The 10,672-nt window shown below is 49.7% G+C and overlaps 2 non-coding genes across 2 annotated transcripts; both read right to left on the bottom strand.

Moving 5' to 3' along the window:
* Positions 1-3,680: 3,680 nt before the first annotated feature.
* On the bottom strand, positions 3,681-3,753 carry TRNAV-AAC (transfer RNA valine (anticodon AAC)). The gene has a single exon. It is a non-coding gene; the product is annotated as a tRNA-Val (tRNA).
* A 263-nt stretch (positions 3,754-4,016) lies between these two features.
* TRNAN-GUU (transfer RNA asparagine (anticodon GUU)) lies at positions 4,017-4,090 on the bottom strand. The gene has a single exon. It is a non-coding gene; the product is annotated as a tRNA-Asn (tRNA).
* Positions 4,091-10,672: the final 6,582 nt, after the last annotated feature.

Here is a 10,672-nt window from a genome sequence, read left to right as displayed (position 1 = left end):
TGTAAAGTGCCAGTGTACTGCTGGTGAAATGTTTGCCTGTTTGTGAATTCCCTTATTAAAAGAGTGCTGACCAAAATTAGAGTTTGATTGATCAGTGAACAAAATAGGTGCCTCAGCATGACTTGAGGGGGTGATAGGATTTTCCTGCAGCGTTTTCCAACCAGTGGTCTATATGCAATCCACTGAAAAGCAGTGTGTCTCACTGCCCCCGATGACTTGTTGCAGAGGTTTCCCCAAGCGGTGGGGAGCTGCCTTCAGGTGTAGATACCATCTGTGGCCAACTGGATTGCAGCTACCTGCAGCTGTGAAGTGGGAGCTCCTTCACCACTGGTTTGGGACGGCACCGACCCAGGGGTGAGTGAAGCAGCAATGCTGGGTTTGGCGTGATGCAGAATGCATAGGGCGACATGAGGAAGGGACCCCACTAGAAGATGAGAAAGTCCAGGTGTAAGGAAGGAGTATCATAGAATGGTTTGGGTTGGAAAGGACCTTAAAGGTCATCTACTTCCAACCCCCCTGCCACGGGCAGGGACACCTCCCACTAGACCAGGCTGCTCAAAGCCCCATCCAGCCTGGCCTTGAACACTTCCAGGGATGGGGCATCCACAGCTTCTCTGGGCAACCTGTTCCAGTGCCTCACCACCCTCACAGGAAAGAATTCCTTCCTAGTATCTAATCTAAATCTCCCCTCTTTCAGTTTAAAATCGTTTCCCCTTGTCCTATCGCTCCACTCCTGAATAAAGAGTCCCTGCCTATCTTCTCCTATAGGTCCCCTTCAGGTACTGAGAGGACAACAAGGTTAGTAGCAGAAAAGGGTGGGGGGGACACATCTGTACGTGTATGTTAGGAGTCCTTGGTCTGCAGCTGTGTGGGATACAGTATGGGGACTCATATGTATAGAAGCTCCAAGAGGAAATAACACTTGAGATTAAAGTTAGTATGAAACTAAGTCTGTTAATGCAGTAAGTTCTTTGCTGCCTTCTTTTCTGAAGTAGTTAACTAAAGATGATGCTGTGCAGATTTGTTTCCATAAATGTTTTACTGCCTCAGATCCAATGCAGGTGAGAATTCAGCTGCGAATGAATGAAACCCCTGTGCCCGAAGAAACCATTTGGAATTTGGTGGTTACTGGACTCCTTGTTTTGAGACTAGATTTAAAATGCAGCTTTTTATTTGCCGTAAGGAGAACACAAAGTATTAGTTTTCTGTCAATTAGAAATAAACTAGGTGGGCATAGAGGAAATACGGTGAGTGAGCAGAAGTTAGTCACAGTATTTTGGAGGTTTTATCAGTGTTACGGGGTAAGTTTCCCAAAGTTATGGCTTTGAGCACTTGAAGGGATTATATTTTACATGTTTCTTCACTTCTTGCATCGCATGATCTTGTCAGTCTGTGTCTTCTGATTTGGGAAAGGCGCAATTGTGACACAGATTTACAGCTTTTAGTTCAGAATCAGCTCTATGGAGGAGGTGGCACTGATTCAGATCTTACTACTTGATGATATATTAAAACAGCTTTTATCAAAGAGTATAGGAAAAAGAAAGGGCTGCTTTCTCTCATCCTGCCTGCAATAAACCAGTCCATGTGCGGGGGAGCTGCCGGGATGGATTTTTGGCTGTATACCTGCTAGGGCACTGTTCTAGAAACTCATTGTGGTGCTGATTACAGGTCTGATTTTGATCTTGATGTTGTTTTTTTGCTTTAAATAATTATTCCCTTCCTGACAATACATCAACGGAGAGCAGTTGTTTCTTGTCCCTGTTCCTTTTGCAAAGCCCAGCAGCTGCTCTTCTCTTCGTCAGCCACTCTGTGCTCAGAGCAAAGTGTGTTACTTTGCGAGCAGGTTATTCTCCACGCAGCTCCCCAGGCGTGTGCCGTGCTTTAAAGTCCAGCGGGATTCAGCCTGGGAGTGGAAGAGCTTACAGGCTAAGTATAGACCTAGGACAGGGTGCAGACAGAGTGAGAGAGAGACTAAGGTGAACAGAATTACAAGGCCAATGAAGTTTGCAGCATGCGTAGTTTCGCACCGCTGTGCACAAACACAGTGTGGTTGTTTCTGAGGGAGACGGTGAAGCTGCGCTGTGTAGGAGAACGCGGTGGAGCCACGGGGCTCACGAAGGAGAGTGAATTTCAGGAGAGGAGTGTACAGAAGTAGGCCTGGCCTTTTTAACATAGGGACTGGAAGAGGAACCTGTTGAGGGCTGGGTGCCTCCAGCTTACGTTTTCTGGAGACAGGCTGAAGAAACCCTCAGGAGATGTTTCTCCCTGGACTTAGGTCTATATTACTGTTTTATGTAAATGACTATCTAAAGGAGCTTCTCTAATCATAGAATTGCCTAGGTTGGAAGGGACTTTTAAAATCATCAAGTCCAACCATCAGCCTAACTCCGTCACCACTAAACAATGTCCCCAAGCACCACGTCTACCCGTCTTTTAAATACCTCCAGGGATGGTGCCTCAACCACTTCCCTGGGCAGCCTGTTCCAATGCTTGACAACCCTTTCTGTGAGGAAATTTTTCCTAATATCCAACCTAAAATGCCCAGGACAGGGTTTGGGCTAGCTGTAATCCTGTCCAATTTAGAAATAGGCAACATGTTAAAATAACCCGTGAGCTGTAAGGGTTGGCAATACACCGGGAAACCCTCTGTGGAAGTACCTGGCGAGGAGGCGTCTCCCCTTTCCTCCTTAGAAAAATGGACTTTGGTCCTGGTGACTGGTCCTGCTGCAGAACCTTTTGATGCAAACACCAGAGATGGAGAGCCCCAAGCTGTTTTATATCCCTCTGTTAGTGGACTGTGTGTTCAACCTCTTTGGCTTAGAGAGGGGATGGCCCGTAATTTCTTTGTAAACGATATGTATTTGAGTTTTAAGCAGTGTTTTACAGTACTTCCATAACTTTACCTTTTGTGTAGGTTGTTTTGTTTTTCTGTATCCGTATTTTCACTGGCTTGCCCTTTCTACTGGTGTAGCAGAGCCAGAGATTTAAGTGACGGGGAAAGCTGTGAGAAAGAAGCTGTGCATTTGACTTTTTTAAGATAGCATGTTACACTATTTCGCTGACTATCCATCCCTCTTTTTTCTTCCCTCTGCCTTCAAGCCTTGCTTTGCCATGGGAAGAGAAGATTTTTAAACCCTTTGTGCCGCAGCACCATAAATGTTGCCATGAACTGGCATAATCTCCAGTCAAAACTTCATGTTTTTTGTGTGAACTAGCCAAATCTTCTATGCCTACGTCCTGCCCAGGGGGGCAAGCAGTGAAAATGCTATTATTTGGTGGTGGAATCGTACTGTTTTTGAAGTTTTTGTCCAAAGTTTCTGTCGATGCTCAGATTATGTCAGCTCCTTGAAGGAGCTCCTTTTTCCTCCTTTGGGTCACCTTCCCAAGCAGACGAGGGAAAAGTCTGAGGAGGGGGAGCTCGTGCAGGGGAACGAACCGAATCTTCCAACTAAATAATCTTCAGAACGAAACTTCCCCGCCCGTGCCCTCGCCCCTCCGCTGCAGCGGCAGGTCGCCATCTCCCCCTCCCGAGCGGGGACGCGGCTGTGCCCCACGGCGGGTGTTTGTCCCCCCAGGCCGCGCGGGGCCGCCTGACGAGCTGTTTTAAAGGTAGACCAGGGAGAACTGACATGTCCGGTAACACAGAAAGATAAGCGATGATGGGGCGGGCAAAAATTTGGTGTTTCCGCCCGGTTTCGAACCGGGGACCTTTCGCGTGTTAGGCGAACGTGATAACCACTACACTACGGAAACTGCCGTTGGGGTATGTGGTTACTGCAGCCCCCCTTGACAGAGAAGACCCAACATGGCGGCGCGCAGCTGCACGGCAGCGGCCACCGGGAAAGTTTCTCTAGCCAAAGGGCGACACCCTGGCGCTGGAGCGGGTCTCGGCCAGCTCCCAGCGGCATTAAAGCGGCTCAGGACGGATCCAGCCGCTGGAGAAGAAAAAGGAGTATCCCGCCCTTGGTGCTTCACGCCCACCCCAGGGAGCGGGCCTGGACAAAAAGGTCGCGCTCCGTCCCTGGGTGGGCTCGAACCACCAACCTTTCGGTTAACAGCCGAACGCGCTAACCGATTGCGCCACAGAGACACGCCGAAATCAGCTCTCCCCGACCCAGTCCTGATGGCCGCGCCGGGACGGGTGGGGAGCGGGGGGGGGGCTCTGCCCTCGCACCCCCGGGGACCCGCTGTGACCCCACGGAACAGCTCCCCCCTGAGACAGTGCCCCGGAAGAGTTTCCCTTTGAATTCCTGCCGCTTCTTCTGCTGCACTTTGGGTGTCCGTTCACTTTTTTAATCCGAAGAATATTCCTTCTCTTCTTTCCCCCCGTTTCTGTGGCCTTTCCCATAGGAGCAAGGGAGAGGAAAACAGCAGACATGCAGAAAAAAAACAGGGTTTAAAGTTATGTATTTTGGCGGGACAACTGCAAGGGGAGCCTGACAGCTCCTTTGTGACGCAGAGCAGTTGGCAAGTGAAAGCTCTCTGAGTATATGCCAAGGTCAAGCAAGGCCAAAATAAACATTAGCCTATTAGTTAGTAGTAAAGTATCCAATGCCTTTTCTTCCTGTAGTTCCAATACAAAAGGACTAGTTGTGACCAGAGACTTGAGGAGCAGAAGGCAAAATTCACCCCGCACCATCGAAAGGCGTGTGATAATTATTTGAAAGGGTTAACGGAAAGTGGAATCACCAGCAGAAATGAGTCAGGGCAAAAGAAACATCTCAAAGGGAAGGGAAACTGCTGCCCAGGCAGCCTCGCTTCAGCTCTAAGTCCATTAAATTAATTATTAAGCAGTCAATTTGCAGCCACCTAAAAGGTCATAAGGTGTTAACAAAAACCAACAAGAGTTGTGAAAACCAAATGATGCCAAAGTAGTGTAATTCGCCTTCAGGAATCCCAGGTCCCAGAGACTGAGGGGAAAGGCCAGAGCAAGGAAGGGATGTACCCTTGGTGGTTGAGGATCAGGTCAGGGAACACTTAAGCGACTTCCACATACATAAGTCCTTGGGCCCTGACGGGACGTACCCACAAGTGCTGAGGGAGATGGCAGATGTCATTGCAAGGCCACTCTCGATCCTCTTTGATCAATCATGGCAACTGGGAGAAGTGCCCAAGGACTGGAGGAAAGCACATCACCCCCATCTTCAAGAAGGGCAAGAAGGATGACCTACAGGCTGGTCAGCCTCACCGCAATCCCTGGGAAGATGGTGGAGCAGCTAATGCTGGACAAAGAAATCATCAGGAGTACTTGATAATCAGAAATCATCATCATGGCTTCACCAAGGGGGAGTCATACTTGACCAACTCAATAAACTTCCATGATGGGGATGGTAGGTGAGGGGAGAACAGTGGATATTATCTACCTGGACTTCAGTAAGGCTTTTGACACTGTCTCCCATACAATCCTCACAGGGAAGCTGCTCATGTACGGGCTGGATGAGCAGAGAGGTGGATTGAAACTGGCTGAATGTCCAGGACCAGAAAATGGTGAGCAGTGGCACAAAGCCTAGTTTGAGGCTGGTAACTAGTGGTGTGCCCCAGGGATCAATACGGGGTCCAGTCCTGTTCAACATCTTCATTAATGATCTGGATGATGGGGCTGAGTGTACCTTCAGCAAGTTTGCAGACACCACCAAACTCAGAGGAGTAGCTCATATGCCAGAGGGTCATGCTGCCATCCAGAGGGACTTCAACAGGTTGGAGAAATGGGCTGACAGGAACAGCATGAATTTCAACAAGGACAAGTGCAAAGTCCTGCACCTGGGGAGTAACAGCCCCATGCACTGGTATATGCTGGGAGCCGATAGCTGGAAAGCAGCTTGGCTGAAAAGGACCTCAGGGTCCTGATGGACACCATGTTGAACATAAACCAGCAACGAGCCTTTGCAGCAAAGGCAGTGAATGGTATCCTGGGCTGCATTAGGAGAAGTGTTGCCAGCAGGTCAAGAGGACACACCTGTTGTGCTGTGTCCAGTTCTGAGGTCCCCAGCACAAGAGAGACAGGGACATACTGGAGAGGCTCCGATGAAGGACCACAAAGATGATGAAGGGACTGAAGCGCCTCTCCTAGGAGGAAATGCTGAGAGCTGGGACTGTTCCGCCTGGGAAAGAGAAGTCTCAGGAGGATCTCATCAATATCTATAAATATCTGGAGGGAGGGTGCAAACAGGATTGAGCCAGGCTCTCTTCAGTGTGTCCAATGGCAGGACCAGAGGCAATGGGCACTAACTGAAACACAGGAGGTTCCACCTGAACATCAGGAAACACTTTTTCACTGTGAGGGTGACCAAGCACAGGCAGAAGTCACCCAGGGAGGTTGTAGAGTCTCCATCCCAGTGGGTTGGACCAGATAACCTCCAGAGGTGCCTTCCAACCTCAGCCCTTCTGTGGTACTGTGAATTTCCTCCTGTGACAGGGTGGCCGGTTGCTGGGGCTTCAGGATGCCGCCACAGTGACACATCATGGTATCACAATGGCTGCTGAGAAGCTGCATCTTGGGAGCAAGGGGGGAAGAGACAAGAGAGAAGAAACCCCCAGGAGGTGGCTCTGCCACTCACAGGGCACCGCTCAAACCCTATTGACCAATAGCTCCCTGGGAAATCAGGGGGCTTTGCCAAAAAGGCCTCAGAAGGGGCTGTCCTGGGCCCTGCTCAATTCTCTGATCTGCTGAAGGCAGAGAAAATACCAAATCTGCAGATGTGCCCAGGTCGGAGGCGGGTTTCCGGCATCCTTGAGATGGGCTTGAGCCCCCTAGGAGGGGCTCGGATTTAAACTGGTCTCACTACATTGCAGCAACGCTCCAGGCTCAACCCACGGAAATTTAATAAAGACAAACCCAAACAGGCGCTGTGGGGAAGGCGAGCCCCGGCACACAAACTCGATTACACGGGGCTTGATGGCGAGGCGGGGGCCTGCAGAAATGGACCAGAGGGTGAAGTGCAGCCGCAGGGATGTCAGTGGCACACGGTGCTCGTAGAAAAAGGCAAATTTTACTGGGGAGAGCCGTGGACGAGACACGGAGGGTGAGGAGGAGGCTGTGCCAGGGGGCTCTGTCTTCAAGCGCAGTGTTTTGAGCTGAGTTTGGACAAATGGAGGATGGAGACAGTAACGAAAAGGATGAAGTCTGGGAAATGTGGAGAAGGAGAGGTTTGCGCAGCAGCGCTCTGACTGCTCCCACGGTGCCATTCTCTTGGCCGCGCAAAATGAAGACAGCTTTTAAAAAACTGCAGCGTTGCCCTTCTCTTCATGTTGCACTTCCCGTTTCCAGCTCTGTTCATGCTGGAGATTCGTGGGTTTGTCGGGCTTTGGAAAGGATGCGATGCTGAAGCAGGCTGACGTGATGGCAGGTACTCACACACACATACGTTTATGTACTATCTATTTGGTGGTTCTGTGGTGCTTTTAAGTTTACAAAGCACAGTGCTAATATTAACCAACCAGTCCAAAAGGGTTTTGCCCCACTGTATTTATGACAAAGCATGCGGCTGTGTGTTGACTGACACTTATATATAGGCACTTCCCAGGAACAGCTTTTATTTTATTAGGACACACACTTTCATTGGAGTCCTTGCAGCCAAGTGCTGAGCAGAGCGCACGAGAGGAGAGGCGAACATCCCAAAAGATATTTATAGATCTGTGTTCCTCCAGTCCTTTCCTCTTCAGTATGAAAGCAATTCTCTGAAAGGATTATTTTGACTGGCTGTTCAAGATTTCCAGAGGAGGAGATTAATGTGCGGGAAGCCTCGCAGCGCCACTGGAAAAGCTGGCTGGCTTTGCACGTTTTCATGAGCTTCATGGCTCACTGTGCCAAGGTTATCTTCCTCAGACAGGGAGAGGGGGATGTCAAATAGCGATGCAGCAAGCAGAAGGGCTGGGGGCTGACAGCAGCTGCTGAAGCGCAGAATTACCTGTGCCTGGGGAGCACCGACCGCAGCTGGGGGTTGCAGCGGGTGCAGGCATCGTTCCCCAGGGTGTCCATCCCTCCCCCCCCCGCCTTTTTTTTTGTCCCACTTGAGAAAATCCCCTATTTCAAATGGCCAAATGGGACATGATGGTGGTGATCTTTCTCCCGGGGGGTCAGTGTTTTCAGGTGGTGCCAACTTTGATCCTTGCAGTGATCCTCTGTGTATCCTGCAAAAGAAGGGGAGGCAAGAGGCACCCAGATGTTTAGGTTTCAGGGTCAGGGAACAATTTAATGTGTAGATATGGCAGAAGCTGTTTGCAGAGTCATTTTGGCTCCACCTTATCCCTCCTTTGCCAAGGCAATTCCCCAAATTGCAAAAAAATTGCCAGAGACGCCTTCCGTCCTGCAGCTATTCCAGTGCCAAGGGGTATGAAAAGGTAATATTCCCCCCTCCAAGGAGTTTCTGCACTGTCCAACTATATTTACAACAGTGTTGCTCTGCCGGGTAAAGGGACAGGGCTTATTTGGTGTCTCTCATACCCCTTTTATTTCCTCTCCTTTTTCCTAAGTAGAGCCCTCAGAGTGATGTTGCACTTAAAAAAAAAAAACGACAAAAAACTAAAAAACCTGCAGTTCTTAAGTCAGCCATACCAAACAGATTCTTGTTGGCACAGCTTTTTTCTTCCTGCATACCCAGAAATCAGCTTAGCAAGCCCCTGGAGTTGATGTCACGGTTGGGGTTTTTTTGCAGGGAGGAGGCTGAAGGCCTGTTTTCCTCCACACGTCTGTGAGGGATGACTTTGGAGCTGGCCTCAGCATGAGGAAGTAACGGGCTGGGTTTCCAGCGAAGTGCCGGTGCCACCGGCGGCTCCCGCAGTGCCGGGCAGTGCCAGGGGACAGGCAGCAATCGGAAGGGGGAGAGCAGAAGAGCAAAGCGGGGATGACAATGTGGGGAGAGGCACCGAGCGGCAGCAAAGCCTGCGTTATGGCCATGTCAGACCTTAGCAGCCTGATTCCTACTGCCTTAACATGAGACTCCTGCCAAATTGAAGCCACCTTTGAAAGCCTTTGAAAGTAGGGAAGAGCGTGCATTTTCATGGCAAGTTGGAGGCTTGCTGTCTCAGAGCGGTCTCCGTCTGCTTTTACTGCTCCTTGTAAATCAAAAGCAAGCTGCAAGCTGCCTGCTAGGTTTACACCGGCGTAAGAAAAAGAAGGATCAGTGCCTGCTGTGGGAGGATGACTGGGATTCATCCAGCTGCAGATGCCCTGAGGATCTGTGCTATCTCCTTCCCCCTCTCCCATCAGCAGCTCCCTCCTGCCTGCCCATGTCCATGCACCGGTCCTTTCTTCACGGTCATGGCACTGGTCTCTGCTTGGAAAATATACCTCTTTGGACTTAATTCCGTAACCGCTTTCAGGTGGTGGGTTTTCCACTTCAGGAGATTAGTCGAAGCTTAGCATTAAATACCATCCTCAAATACCGGCTATGATCCTGCGCTCAGCAGACCACAAAACACAAACTTTGAAGCTCCAGTAAGAAAAGGCCGTTTTGTGGGGGAAAAGAGAACTTCAGCCCTAATAAAAGCATTTGGCCTAATAAAAGGCCCAATCTCAACCTAGATACTATTTACAGTCTTGCTGCTCACACAGTTGTGTCTGCGTGGACTATAGGGAAAGTATCCTGGAAAGACAGCCTTCTGTTAAGTTAACAAAGAGGTCACAACTCACAGTGTTAAACACCTGTCTCTCAACCAGCGTGTTTCTGTTTATTTGCTTGTACCCAAAGTACCTGAGAGTTTTTCACAGCTAATAATACAGATAACAATAATTTGCATGATAGAAAGACTGGATAAAAACACTGATGTAGGTAAAGGTGCCCCCATTGAACAAGATGGATTTCACAGCTTGGCACCTGCTGGGAACTCCTACCAGGCTGTGTCCCATCCAGAGACAGAAAACCAGTTATCTGGCCGTGGTTTGGATGCTGGGCGGCACTCAGACCTTCTGGATGGCATGTGGTGGAGTACAGACAGACAGACAGATGGGGCAAAAGTTGTCCAGAACTCAGTCCAGTGAAAATATTACTTTTATTAGTGTTAAATCCCTACTAAAGGTAAGGATTTTTCATAAGGCTTCTCCCCATCAAAATACGGGCAAAAGGGTGCGGAGTGGTCAGCAAGTGATGTGCAGTTTGGGTGAGGATGCTTTCCAGTGATCTGACAGAAGCTGTGGGACTTTCTGCAGCCGTCCAACACCACAGCCTGTGCTTCCCTGCCATCTCCATCACGGGGTCAAACCCAAGACCTGAACGTGCTGCAGCAATTATGTTCAGCCATGTTGGGCTTCGATTACTAAAACTGGGGTACAACTGTGGAGTCTGAGCCTGTACAATGCTGAATGCTGGCAGCTGTCACTGTCTTCCAGGGAGTTATCTGTAAGGGGAAGGATGCAGAATCCATTCCTGGTAAGGAAAGACGTGTTTCTGTAGCCACCCATGATGCTCACAGCATTTGTGTACTGCCCGTCCAAATATGCCTGGTGGACCTGGAGACCTGGTGTCTCCTCACTGTCGAGGCTGATGGAGATGTGACGAGGAAGGGCACACACCTGAGAGCAGCAGGCATGAGACTGGGTTATTGAGACTCGCCAACACTATTTCTGCTCCCAGCTACTTTCCGCTGTTCCACACAGCTAGCCAAATGCTCAGACGTACTTGAGACATCAAGGTTGCTATTCTGCTCCTGTGCAGGAAGGGCAGCAGTTATCTTT

This window comes from Larus michahellis, chromosome 1, assembly GCF_964199755.1.
Source record: "Larus michahellis chromosome 1, bLarMic1.1, whole genome shotgun sequence".
Taxonomy (NCBI): Eukaryota; Metazoa; Chordata; class Aves; order Charadriiformes; family Laridae; genus Larus; species Larus michahellis.
Note: the sequence above shows the minus strand (reverse complement) of the source record. Positions and strands in the feature narration are given on the sequence as shown.